Here is a 15,008-nt window from a genome sequence, read left to right on the forward strand (position 1 = left end):
TTATGTGGATGTCTTTGTCCCTCTTCTAGACTCAATATGTTTAAGTGATGAAGACTTCTATTGAATCTAGACAATCAACTATGACTACATTCCCTTTCACTGCCAAAATGCCCTGAGCATGGGCATATTTTTTGTGACTACCTCTTAAACAACCCCCAAAGCCTCTCAAACCATAAAATGAAAAAAGATGAAGAGGACTTTGTCAAAGTTTCTAGCAAGTGCATATCAGGTAAGAAATGGACTCACCCTTGAACTTCCAAAAATATCCCCATCAAAAACAACTTTGAAATCCTTGAATCTCATCCAAAGGAATCACCTTCTATGGATATTCCGGTGATTCCCCAAAAAATTCCCCCTCTGATCACAAATCCAAATCATCATTCGAACCAAGAGGAGCCTAAATGCATAAAGTTAATGGACTCTACCACCCTAAAAAAGATGCAATATGTTTCTATGGGGAACAAAAGAAGAAGGTTGGGTTGACTTTGATGGAGAAGATAATCTAGATGGTATTGATCTCTGAGATTCTATGGATGCATGTCAGCATCGAGACATGCAATCAATTCTTAGTGAACATATCTTAGATATCTAATAAGATCTCAATTAAAGTAAGAAAAATTCATTCATTGGCTCTCGATCTCCCAGTTCAACCATTGCCTTGAGGATCTCTACTAGCAAGATAAAAACCTTTGAAAACAAACCCTCGAGATGATAGATTTCAAGGATGCAAAACCAATCTACAATTACTTCAGGTGATCGAAGATCTTCTAGTCAATTATGGTCAAAATGTGTTAATCGCAAACTCCTTCCAACTTTCTCTCTACCAAAGTTAACAATGATGGTCATGGTCATTTCATGGAATTTTTTAGGCATCAATGATAAGAGCAAGCAATGGGTCTTAAGCAACAAGGTATGTACAAAATCTCCTGACATTGTTGTGCTTCAAAAAAATGAAAGTTATAGTGTTACAATGGAATCCCTCCACAAGAGATTTAGGAAAAGAGGTAAGGTGATGGCCTTAGATGTTAGAGGTGTATTTGGAGGTCTATCCCTGGTATGGATTCTAGATGTTTTCATTCTTAATGACTTAGTTTCCACTAAAAGGAGTCTATATGCTTAGTTTCAACTCATTGGCTCCTTAAAAATTGGGAGTGTAACAACCCTGGGTTAGAAGTTTGTGTAATGAAGTTAACAAAGGCAAAAAGAATAAGACCAATGTCATGGGACACGTATTCTAAGCTGAATGTTGGGCAAAACATCCTAGTGGGTATTCAGTTGGATTATTATGGCTAAGGGGAAATTGACAGAGGCATTGGCAAAGGAAAAGAGGCATTAATTGGTATTTTATTTATGAAAATAAAGGAAAATAGGAGAAAAGGGAGATGAAAGGTCACATATTTGCATGAGAAGGAAATTGAAGGAAAAATAGAGGACATTGAAGAAAATAGAGGCCTCAATGATAATAATAATAAATTAATTTAAAAAAAAAAAAGGAGGCTTTTGAGGATCAGTTCACAACTTTTGTTGTTTCAACCTTTTGTTAGTTTTAGCTTGGAGCTCTCTTCTATTGTCTCACCACTATCTCACTCTCTCATACTCTTATACACTTGGAGAATTCTTGGATCACTCTAGCATTAGAGAAATGAAAGAAAGGAAAGACAAGAAGGCAAAGGAAACTAAGGAAAAGTTGGATCAAGCAGCTTCAACAGGAATACTTGTAGGTAACAGGTTGCATAAGTGATTTCCTGGTTGATTTTTGAATGCATGGTACATGCATGTGTGTATTTGGTTATCTTGTTGTCATTAGCATGGGTCTTTCTAGGTGTGGAAATGGTTTTAGCCTTGTCTTTCCATTTCCGGATAGCCATGGTGTGATGGGGTTCTTTTATTTGGTTGAGCTTTGGATTTTGGATTGCAGGTTTCTGTGGAGTGGTTTTTGAGAGGTTGAATTCGGATAATCCACAGTATTCATCTTATTTCTTTTCGTCGACGTTTCGAGCCTAGAGCAAGACTCATCATCAGGACTTGAAATACAGAGAAGAGGAAAGGGATAGGGATTGTCGAATGGTTTTGGAATTAAGTGAGGTGGTCCCAAGAAAATTCCCATAGGGTCTAGGAATCCCTTGACTGATTTTGGTGGGATTGCGGTAAATCCTTATGGTGGAGACAGACAAATTCCTCAAGGTATTAGTGAAGAAATTATGAGGCATCCAAGCTTGTTTTGGGCCTAGTAATCCCTTTACCGATTTTAGCAAGATTGCGGCAAAGCCTTAGGGTGGAGGTGGTTTAATCTTTGGGAAGCCCTTGTTGTTTATGTATTGGTTTGCTTATGTGATCTCTTAACCGGTTTGGCGAGATCGTGAGAGCATGAGGTGGAGGTGGTTAAATTTTCGGGAAGCCTTGGTTGTTTTTGTCTTGAGTCGCACATTCATGGTTGGAATATGGCACAAAGGTGATTGGCTAAAAGAAATATTTGGTTCAACTCAAGCTATAGCCGAGTGGTACGTGGAAGTCCTTGACTTTGTTGGCTTTTGCATGTGTTAATAAGAGCTATTTCCTCTTGTATTTCATGAGTACTTGTAATTTTTGTTATGTTGATTTGATGGTTGTTCCATCATGGTTATTATTCTGGTTATATGTTGGTTATAAGCATGGTTCCATAACATATTCTAGTTATGGCTATTGACATGTTTGATTTGTTTGTGAATGGTTAATGAATGCATGAGCTAACAAATGTGATTTCAACTATTATGAGAGGGCATTAAACCTTCTTGATGATTTTCATATAAGTATCAGAACCATATGTTTTGATATGCATGCATGACCTGTAGATTACATGTTCACCATATGTTTGACGAAATGACTATCATGGTTAGGCCTGTTATGTCAAGTCTTTGATTAAGTTTTGTATGAATGACTTTGTCCTAATGTTGATTATCATCTTGGAAAGTCTCACTGAGTTATGGCCAGTGGTATGGAAGCTGACCTAGAATTTAGGCTTTGAATTTGGGGCCACACCCTTTGAACTGAAGAATTTAGATCACAATCTCTACCTGGTTGGCTTATGCATGCGGTTAGAGGCCCTCAACAGCATGGAGGCCTTGACATGCATGCGGTTGGGAGCCAAGGTCATTAAAAAGGCATTATGGCTCAAGGTTTGGGCACTGGAAGTGGTTGTTTAGCTCCTGGGTGTCCTGTAGCTCCTGAGGATGGTTAGTAAAGTTTCAGTTTTTCGACACCACTTCCTTAACTGTACTTAGGAGGTTGGGTCATGTCATAGTAGCCCTCAGTTCATGTTTATCCCGGCAGGACGATGAAAGTGGGTAAATGTGGGAGGTTGGATTATAGATTGGTATTAGAGCATGGTTCAAACACTTGGACTAGACGGGAAGAATGTGTTCGTCATGCATGCATATCAGTGTCTATGTGGTTGTATGCATGCCTTGTCGTGGTTATGGTTGTCGGGCATGAGGTCATGGTATGCAGTTGGTGTTATCATGCATGATGTAGATATATTGATATGATTATGTATATACGTGTACTATGCTAATTTGGTTGATCTTGCATACGAGATATCCTCCCCTAAACTTCATTGAGGTATATTGATTATTTTTATATTTGGTTTATTTGACATGGTATGTTTGCAAGAAGAAGAAGATCAAAGATGACTAGCAAAATGGTGGATTACAGTTCACAAGGCTCTCCTTATAGATCATATGAGTAGCACAGAGATGAGTACTCTCTAGGCATAGCAGATACCTTGAGAAGTTTAAAGGCAGATATCCGAAGTTGCAAGGCAAATAATGACAGGATCATTTAGTCACAGGAAAGACTTATCAAGGAATGGGAGAAACAAGCAGAGGTCAATGTAGTTATCCTTTTAGAGTTTGTCAAACTTGCAGCAACATGGATAGCCACAGATCAGTTATGAACATGAGGATAAGACTAATGGGGCATATGGTAGCAGGTCTCATGGTGGTAATAGGTTGGACAAGGATGACACAGTCAAAGATGGCAGGTACTTGGATACACCTGATAAGAGAGGCAGTGGATATGGGTTTTACTATAGTTCTGGTTCAGATAGGTATCATGGTCATCATCGTTATCATCCTTACAGGAGGAGTGACAAGGGATATTTGTGAGATGAGTTCAAGAAATCCAAGCCACCTACATTTGATGGAGAGTTGAAGAAATCGGATGATGCAGAGGCATGGTTGCTTGGAATGAAGAAATTATTTGAGCTACATGATTACATAGAGAACATGAAGGATAAGCTAGCTATTTTCAGTATCAAAGGGAAAGCAAACATCTGGTGCGGAGATGTGAAGCGTGTCAGAGACATCATGATAAATGATTTTGGCATGAATTCAAGGGACTCTTCAAGAAGAAGTACTTGTCAGAGAGGTACTATGATAGTAAGGCTAAAGAGTTTTATGAACTGAAGATGGGATCGATAACAGATGAGAAGTACATGACTAAGTTCTTGGAGTTGTTGAGGTATGTGTCGCATCTTAAGGATGAGAAAACTAAAGTTCATAGATTTATCAGTGGATTTCCATTAGCATTTAAGGATCAAATTGAGTATGATGAGCCTCGATCGTTGGAAGATTTCATTGGAAAGTTGAAGCACTATTATGAGCAATCGAAGCGTAAGACCGAGTTTAAGCAAGGTTGGAAATGGAATGACAAGACTAAAGGTAAATGGCCACTGAAGCGAATAAGACCTTAGGATGCAGGTGAGAAAGAGAATGTTGCTCCCTATAACAAGTTTAATGCAGTAGAGAAGGGACATTGACCTCAACCTGGAAAGAAACATAATAGAGGTGATGGTAGGAGATAGTTGCAATGTTGGATATGTGGCAAGGATCATCTCAAGAAGGATTGCCCGTCATATCAGGGTGGTAGGCCTCATATCTACAGTACTCAGGAAGCACAAATAGTTGGGGATGTTGGACAGAGCATTCCTCGGATCTATGCGGCATTTAATAACAAGCATGCGAATCATCAAGCATCCATTATTGAGATGGAAGGTAAGCTCTGTGATTGAGTTGTTTCTATTTTGACCGACCCTAGATCTAATTATATTTATGTTAACTCTGACCTGGTGGATAGGTGTGGTTTGAGAAAAGAAGTGCATGCAGAGTCTAGGTTGGTGTAGTTGGCTACAAGTACTAAGAAAAGAGTTTGTCATTGGATAAGAGATTATGCATTTGAGCTAAATGGTATGCCTACATTAGCACATCTGAATGCACTTCCGTTGGGATCATGTAGTATGCTTTTGGATATGGATTGGTTGTATCTTCACAGGACTAAGGTGGATTGTTATGAGAAGGTTATTGAGTGTTTGGATGTTGATGGAGAGAACATAATCTTGTAGGGTAAGAAGAAGCCTACATCAGTGAGAATGGTTACAGCTATGCAGGAAAAATGCAGTTGCAGGAAAGGGTGTGTATTGTTTGCATTACATGTTTCTAGTGATAAAGGTAAGGATATTGAGGATGCAAAATTCTTGAAGAGGTACTCGGTTTTACAATAGTTTCAAGATGTATTCCCAACAAATATTTTAGAGTTTCCTCCTCATAGGGAAGTGGACTTTTCTATTGAGTTGGTACTAGGAGAGGCACCAACATCAAAGGCACCTTACAGGATGAGAACTCTATAATTAGTGGAACTGAAGTTGTAGTTGAAGGAAATGCTTGACAAGGGATACATAAGACCAAGTGTGTCACCTTGGGGTGCATAGTGTTGTTTTTGAAGAAGAAGGATGGTACTATGTGGTTGCGTATTAATTACAAACAGCTTAACAAGGTGACGATCAAGAACAAGTACACTTTGCCAAGGATCGATGACTTGTTTCACCACTTGAAGGGAGCAATATTGTTCTCGAAGATCGATTTGAGATCATGATATCATTAGGTACGCAAATATATATATATATATATATATATATATATATATAATTCTCCAACTACTTTCATGTGTTTGATGAATAGTGTGTTGCGTACTTGTCTGGAAAAGTTTGTTATTGTATTCATTGATGATATATTGATATATTCTAAAAATGAGGAAGAGCATGTGAAACAATTAGCAACAATATTAAGATTGTTAAGAGAGCATTAGTTGTATTCTAATATTAGTAAGTGTAGTTTCTTTCAAACATAGGTACATTACTTGGGACATGTTGCCTCCAAGGAAGGCATAACAGTGGATCCAAAAAAGATAAGAGTTATCATGGAATTGGCCACTCCTAGGAATGTGGATGAGGTCAGATCATTCATGGAGTTAGCAGGTTACTACTGGAGGTTCATCAGGAACTTCTCCTGGATTGCCTATCCTATCACATATTTATAGAAGAAATGAAAGAAATTTGAATGGATAGAGGAATGTGCAACAATATTTGAGAAATTGAAGCAGTTGCTTACAAATGCTCCAGTTCTAAAGATTTCAGATCCAGATAAAGACTTTGTGGTATGTACAGATGCTTGCAAGAGAGGACTTGGTGGAGTCTTGATGCAAGAGGGATAAATGGTATGCTACAAGTCAAGGAAAATGAATGAGCATGATCAAAACTATGTGACACATGATCTTGAGTTGTCAGTGCTCATTCATGCATTGAAGATGTGGAGACACTATCTTCTTGGCAAGAGGTTTGTGTTGATGAGTGATCACAGTGGGTTGAGATACTTGTTTGACCAACCTAATTCGAATGACAGACAAGCTAGATGGTTGGCTGCACTCAGTGAGTTTGACTTTGAGATCATATACATCAAGGGTAAGGAGAACATGGTTACAGATGCTCTTAACAGAAGAGTGTGGGTGAATCACATAGCATTTATGAGCTCATATGGGACAAATTTACAAGATCAGATCTTACAGGCACGATAGCAGGATGATAGGTACCAGCAACAAAGTACAGGTGACCAAGATGTGGATAATCATCTCACGATAGATAGTTTGGTGAGATTTAGGGACAAGATATATGTGTTGGACAATAATGAACTCAAGAATCTTATCTTGAGGGAATTTCATGTTAAGTCATATTCTAGTCATCTGGGGTATTATAAGACTCTAACAACTGTGAAGAATTTCTACTATTGGCCGAATCTGAAGAAAGAGGTAACTGAGTTTGTCGCCAAGTGTTTGAGTTGTCAATAGGTGAAAGCAAAGTGCAAGCATCCAGGTGGTTTACTGTAGTCGATTACGATTCTGAAATGGAAATGAGAGGCCATTTCCTTGGATTTCATCACAGGTTTGCCAAGAGCATCTAGACAACATGATTCCATCATGGTTGTGGTTAACATGTTGACTAAGCTAGCTCACTTCATAGTGGTTAAGTCTACTTATTCAACTAGTGATGTAGCTCAGGTCTTCATTAGGGAGATAATGAGGTTGCATGGTATTCCTAAGAAGATTGTGTGAGACAGAGATGCCAAGTTCACTTTCAAGTTTTTGAAGGAGCTATTTGTAGGCTTGGGTATAGAGTTAAATTTTAGTACAACTTGTCATTCGCAAAGAGATGGACAGACAATGAGGGTAAACAGGATTCTGGAAGACATGCTAAGGATGTATGTTATGCACCAGCAGAGGAAGTGGGAGGAGTATCTTCCACTGGTTGAGTTTTCTTACAATAATGGGTGTCAAGAGTCACTGAGGATGAGTCTGTTTGGGGCACTTTATGGGTGGATCTGTAATACTCCCATCAACTGGAGTGATCTAGTGAATAGGGTATTAATAGGATAGATATGTTAGTAGAGATGGAATAAGAATTGCAGGTTATTGAGAAGAATTTTAAGGCAACACAGAATAGACATAAGAGTTATCTAGGCCAGCACAGGGTGTTTAAGGAGTTTCAGGTTGGGGAGCATGTGTACTTGTGCATCAAGCCCAAGAAAACCTCCTTGAGTATTGGATCATGTGCTAAGTTGGCACCTCAATATTGCATACCTTTTGAGATCCTTAGGATGATTGGATGAGTGACCTACAAACTTGTACTGTTTTCGACAATGAAAGTCCATGATGTTTTCCATGTTTCATTGCTTAAAAGATATGTGAAAGATGTTGATCATGTGATTGATTGGTCTGTATTGAAGTTGGAGCCAGAAGGAGAATTTCATCCAGAACCTTGGTGCACATTGCAACAGAAACAACTCATGCTCTGGAACTGAGCAATCGAGCAAGTTAAAGTGCAATGGAAGCACTTTGGGCTCAACGAAGCTACATGGGAGATGGCTAATCAAATGCGGGTTATGTATCCTTCATTGTTTGTCGGTTGAGGCAAATGATTTTTGGTATATGTATATATTTATGTATGGTTTTTATTGTAAATATTGCTATGAGCTATGTTAAAAAGTTCCAATAAGCAGTATGGTTGTCATGTTGATTTTGCTTTTTAGCAGGTTGTTCATTGTAAATATTGCATTGAGCTAAGTTATAAAGTTTCATGGCAAGTATGTTTTGGTTTTCAGCGGTCTTGCTAGTCATACGTGTCATAGAACACCCAAGACAGTGTTCCCCTAAGGGGGAGGGGTCTGTAACAACCTTGAGTTAAAAGTTCATGTAATAAAGAATAACACCACGGTCATGGGACACATATTCCAAGTTGAATGTTGGGAAAAACATCCTATTGGGTGTTCAATTGGATTATTATGGCTAAGGGGAAACTGGCAAAGACATTGGCAAAGGAAAAGAGGCATTAATTAGTATTTTATTTATGAAAATAAAGGAAAATAGGAGAAAAGGGAGATAAAAGGTCACATATTTGCATGAGAAGGAAATTGAAGGAAGAATAGAGGAAATTGGAGAAAATAAAGGCCTCAATGGTAAAAAGGCTTATGAGGATCAATTCACGGCTTTTGTCAGTTGAGCTTTTGTTGGTTCAGCCTTTTGTCAGTTTTAGCTTGGAGCTCTCTTCTATTCTCTCACTCTCTCATACTCTTAGACACTTAGAGCATTCATGGAGCACTGTAGCATTGGAGAAAGGAAAGCAAATGAAAGACAAGAAGGCAAAGGAAAACAAGGGACAAGAAAGGAAAAGTTGGATCAAGTAGTTTCAATAGGAATACTTGTAGGTAATATGTTGCATGTGTGATTTCCTAGCTAGTTTGTGAATGCATGGTACATGCATGTGTGTATTTGGTTCTCTTGTTGTCATTGTCATGGGTTTTGCTAGGTGTGACAATGGTTTCAACATTGCCTTGCCATTTCTGGATAGCCATGGTGTGATGGGGTTCTTTTATTTGGTTGAGCTTTGGATTGCCGGATGGTTTTGGAACCAAGTGAGGTGGTCTCAGGAAAATTCCCATAAGGCTTAGGAATCCCTTGATTGTTTTTGGTAGGATTGCGGTAATGCCTGAGGGTGGAGACGGGAAAATTCCTCAAGGTATTGGTGAAGAAATTATGAGGCATCCAAGCTTGTTTTGGGCCTAGTAATTCCTTGACCAGTTTTGGCGGGATTGCAGTAAAGCCTAAGGGTGGAGGTGGTTTATCTCCGAGAAGCCCTAGTTGTTTATGTATTGGTTTTCTTATGTGATCTCTTGACTGGTTTGGAGGGATCGCGGGAGCATGAAGTTGGAGATGGTTTAATCTCCAGGAAGCCTTGGTTGTCTTTGTCTTGAGTCCCACATTCATGGTTGGAATATGGCACGGGGGTGATTGGTTGAAAGAAAGATTTGGTTCAGCTCAATCTATGATCGGGTGGTACATGGAAGTCCCTAACTTGGTTGGATTTTGCATATGTTAATAAGGGCTCTTTCGTCTTGTATTTCATGAGTACTTGTACTCGTTATTATGTGGATATGATGGATGTTCCATCATGGTTATTATTTTGGTTATATGTTGGTTATAAGCATGGTTCCATAATAGGTTTGAGCTATGGCTCTTGACATGTTTGATTTGTTGATGAATGGTTAATGAATGCATGAGCTAACAAATGTGATTGAAACTATTATGAGAGGACATTAGACCTTCTTGATGATTTTTAGATAGGTATCATACCCCTATTTTCATATATACATTCATGACCTATAGATTACATGTTCATCATATGTTTGACGAAATGATTGTCACGATTAGGCCTGGTTAGGTCAAGTGTTTGATCAAGTTTTGTATGAATGGATTTTTCATAATTTTAATTATCATTCTAGAAAGTCTTGTTGAGTTCTAGGTAGTGGTCTGGAGGTTGACTTGGAATTTAGGCTCAGAATCTGGGACTGCACCCTCTAAATTGAAGAATTTAGGTCACAATCGCTACCTGGTAGGCTTATGCATGCTATTGGAGTCCCTCAACCACATGGAGGCCTCTTCATGCATGCGTTTGGGATCCTGGGTCACTAAAAAGGCATTCCAGCTTAGGGTTTGGGCACTAGGAGTGGTTGTTTAGCTCCTAAGTATCCTGTAGCTCCTAAGGAAGGTTAGTAAAATTTCATTTTGTCGACTCCACTTCCTTAATTGTACTTAGGAGGTTGGGTCATGTCATAGTATCCCTCAGCTCATGTTTACCCCAATGGGTATGTGAAAGTGGGTAAATGTGAGAGGGTGGGTTATAGGGAGCATTACCAACATTTATGGGCCACAGTCCACAGCTAAGAACTATGATTTTTTGCAAAGTATCCAAAATATCCAAACTCTTATTGCGAAGAAATGTTGGATTCTAAGAGGAGATTCAATCTCATCACCTCCTTAAATGAAAAAAAAGGATCCATTGGCTGGATTTGGATAACAAAGCCTTCACATCCTTTATACATGATTTCAAGCTGATAAATGTAGAAATAATCAATGCCATCTACACTTAGAACAATCAATGCATGGAGACTTAGAAAATAGTCAGTTGGCTTGACCATTTCTTAATCTCATAAAATTTAACGTTGTTAGGGTAGGGATTGGAAGCCAACATCCTTCCTTCGGTAGGATATGATCATTGGCCCATATGTCTTACCCTTAAAACTCCTAGTATCCCCATTAAAAGGTCCTTCCAATTTGAATTTTTTTTGCTCTCACACCTTTATTTTCGAGAGAATATCAACTGCTAGTGGGATGAAGCAACTATTAACAACATAACTGTAATGTATTGATTCTAGTAAAGGCTTCTAAATCTAAAACATCACTTTAAGATCTAGAATAAAATAGTTTTTGAAGACAATTTCCAAGCACAAGGAGTTTTGGAATCACAAATGGTAAAAATTCAACAACAAATTATCACTCAAGGCTTATATGAAGCCCTAGATTTTTAGTAGAAACTAGTAATACACCTACTAAATGAACATTATTAACAGGACGAGATCATGTGGTGCTAAAAGCCAAAATTCCAATGGTTAAAAGAGTGAGGACACAATACCAAAAATTTCCACAACTCCATGATACAAAGGTGACACTCCAACGAAATAATTGACCTCGGGAATGATCAAGGCACAATTCTAACCACTCATAATGATATTAAACAAGAACTTATAGGCTTTTTCAAACCATGTTTGTGGAACCTTAATCAGACTAATCCCTTGCCATGAGTAACATCATCAACCATATTCCTAAACTAGTTTATGATGATCAAAATGTCGTCCTTGTGAGACCTATACCTCTTTCTAATTCTAAAGGCAAATCGATTGTTATGGATTCGATTGTTGGAGAGTCCCCTAGCCCTGTTTGTTTTACTTTTCATTTTTCCACCATTATTGGTCCATTGCCAAAATTGATGTTTTTGCATTAGTGGAGGAGTAACAAAAAGTATTGGGATTCCTTCTAGCCCTTAATTCTACCTTCAACACTCTCATCCCTAAAGAGAAGAATGTGTCGAGTCTAGCAAATTTAGACCCATCGACCCTTGAAATGTGATCTGTAAAATTATCACTAAAGTAATCTCCTCCCACCTTAAGACCTTAATTCCCCTCCTCAGCTCCCTAAAATAAGTGGTGTATATGGAAGGTCACCAAATACTTGATAACATCTTTCTAGCCCATCAAGTTGTTCATTCCCTTGAATCAACAAAGACTCTTGAGATGTTGATTAAGCTTGACATGTCAAAAGATTTTTACAAACTGAGGTAGCAATACATTCTATCCATTTTAGCTTCCACACCTCTTGGGTCAACTGGATATTATGTCTTATCTCTTTGGCTTTCTACTATATAATCAATGGCTCCCCCTCTCCTCCCTTTATTCCTTCCTATGGCATTTGAGAGGGATATCCTCTCTCCTCTTTCGTTTTTGTTCTAGTATTAGAAGGGCTTGGCAAAATTCTGGCAGTGACTACTCATTGTAACAAGCTTCATGGGCTTAGACCACATAATAACACTTTTCTAATTCTCAAATCAATTTGTGGATGACACTATGTTAATGGGTACCCCCAGAGCTAGTGAATCCTATGCTTTTAAATGAGTTCTTGATGACTCCATGGGTGCTTTAAGTACCTCCAATAATCAACTCAAATCATAGAATTTTTTTCCTTTTATACCCCTCTCCTAATCTAATTTCACATCTCTCATATTCTTGACTTCTCTAGGAGTTCCCTTCCAACCAAATATCTAGGATCGCCCCTCGACTTTGATGCCCATAATGCTTCTTGGGAGGACCTTCTCTCTAAGCCGAATATAACACTTTCTTGTTGGAATTTTGACTCCCTAAACATTGTAGCCCATCTTGTCCTTCTTAAGTTAATTCTTCAATCTACCCCCTTGTATCTATTTTTTTCTCTTACAGGCCCCAAATGCATCCTTAAGGCCTCTTTTGAAGCAAAATATGCATGAAAATGGGCCTTAATATTCTAGAAAACCTTGTGCCTCCCTAAATTAAAAGGCGAATTAGAACTTAGACATCCAAAACTTCTTCATGTAGTTCTTGGTGCCAAAACTTGGTGATGATGGCTCAAAGGAAAATGTGAGCTTTGGGGTGTTTTTTGGAAAAGAAAATATGAGAATGAAATATGTGATTAGGACTTAATATACATGGATGGAGATTGCTTCAGATCCTTTATATGGAACACCACATTGAAAAAAAAAAATCACTAATTAAAAAACATAGTTTTGGAGAAGTTTATAATGGAAATATTGCCCTTTTTAAGAAAGACTCCTAGCAATAGTCACCTTGTCTTTAGCACAATCCATGCTTGATGATACTCAAGGAAATCCTCACTGTAGAGCACGAGACCATTGTTGACCAATACTAGGACATTAGCTTTGACGACTTTGATTGGAAACTTTGGTTAGTCTCCCTTGATCATCTCCCCCTTCAAGTTAGATCAAATTTTGCTATTGTGGATAATTAACTCCACAACCAACATATTAAATGCTAACTCAATCCAAATAAAAATGATGGGGCTATAAGCCGGAAGGAAACTTCAATCACAAGGAAGCCTATGCTTTGGCTGTAAGGCATGCCAACATATATACCTTTGGAAAATCTCTAGGGAAACATCTAGAAAGCAAACCTATATCCCAAAGTGACCAATTTTCTATAGTTGATAACTTGTGGTAAGATTTTGGCTTGAGATAAACTAATTTGTATATGCTTTGAAGGCCTTGCTCTTTATGTAATGTGTTGATAAGTTGTGAATCATTGGAACATCTCCATAACACCTACCCCTTTAACGCAATCTTATGGGACCAAGGAGGAGTTTATTTTTTCCAATGAGATCACAATAAAGAAAGCATTAGACTTACCATATCCTTTTGGTGAAACTAAATATTTCAAAATCCTCTTCTTAATCAAATATAGATTCTTTCCTAGGATTTGTCACTTGGGAACCTAGAAGGATTGAAATCGTCAAATCATAAAAAATGAGGAGTAGTTTGTCTCTCTTATCTAAGAGAAAGTTAGGAGGAATAACTATTGAAGATGTCAAATGCAACCCCATGGAATATCTTATTTTCAGCAACTGGGACTTCAATCTCTCTTCTTCCCTCAACCCTTCTAAGTTACCTTCTCCCAAAGCCTCCTCTCCTTCACTTTGGACTCCTCCTCCTCAAAAAATTGCCTAACTCAATTTTGATGGGGCTTTAAAAGGAAATCTTGGCCCAGTAGGATTCAATGGGATCTCTTGGGATTCAAGAGGCTTGATCCTCTGAGAGAAATTTAGGCATTAATTCTAGAAATGTTGTGAAACTATGGTCTCTCATTGATGGATCAAGGGATGCCAAAATGAAAAAATATTCCAAGTCAACAGTCGAAGAAGACTCCTAACTCATCATTAATATGCTCACAAGACTTTAGAATGACCCTTGCCCTAATAATATATCATGCAATGAGAGGTTAGAGGAAATTCTTGGACTTTTTCACTCCACCATCAAAGACATCCCCACACTCATCCTATCTCATGACAAAAGAGACACCAATAAGGTAGTTGATTACCTTGCCAATGAAGGTGTCAACAAAATAAGAATAAGTTTGGAATTTGACTGGAGCAACCTCCTCGATCAATATTTCAAAACCAATTGTCAGCAGCTAGCATAGGTTGATCTTAACTCCCCATGTCGAATGATTAATGGAGACGATTGACAAGTTGCATGCACAAGCAAAGGCTTTATTCTATCACCATCCTTGTGTTAGTTAGACAACACCTCTACACATGCGAATTTGGAGGATGTTGTTTATTGTTCACGCAAGGTTCACTAGGGAATGAGACTTTTCCAATGTAGGGTTACTCAAATAATGTAGTTGATCTTAGTAATAATCATGTTGGAAATTAGTGATATTAATGCAATGAGCATGTATCCCATCCTATGGGTTTGGATTCCTAGCAATATGATGGTAATATCCTTAACCCTTTTCTCTATCATCATTCATAGCACTAATACTATTGGTTCTGATCCAAAGTTCCCCTTGGGCCTTTGTGACAACCCCGGGTCAATTCCCCCTCATTGTAAATGTCATATATTTTGATTATATTTAAGAGGCCTGAGAATTGGGACATGGATTCTAGAGTTTTGAGGAAAGATGTTGTATGGGATTTAAAAAAGGCTTGGCTTGTTTTATGACAACTACAACTATTGAAGGCTGGATGGTGTGCCTTAAATGGACTAG

Source organism: Pinus tabuliformis, chromosome J, assembly GCF_031772625.1.
Source record: "Pinus tabuliformis cultivar Carrire ecotype Pingquan chromosome J, CPIR1, whole genome shotgun sequence".
Classification (NCBI taxonomy): domain Eukaryota; kingdom Viridiplantae; phylum Streptophyta; class Pinopsida; order Pinales; family Pinaceae; genus Pinus; species Pinus tabuliformis.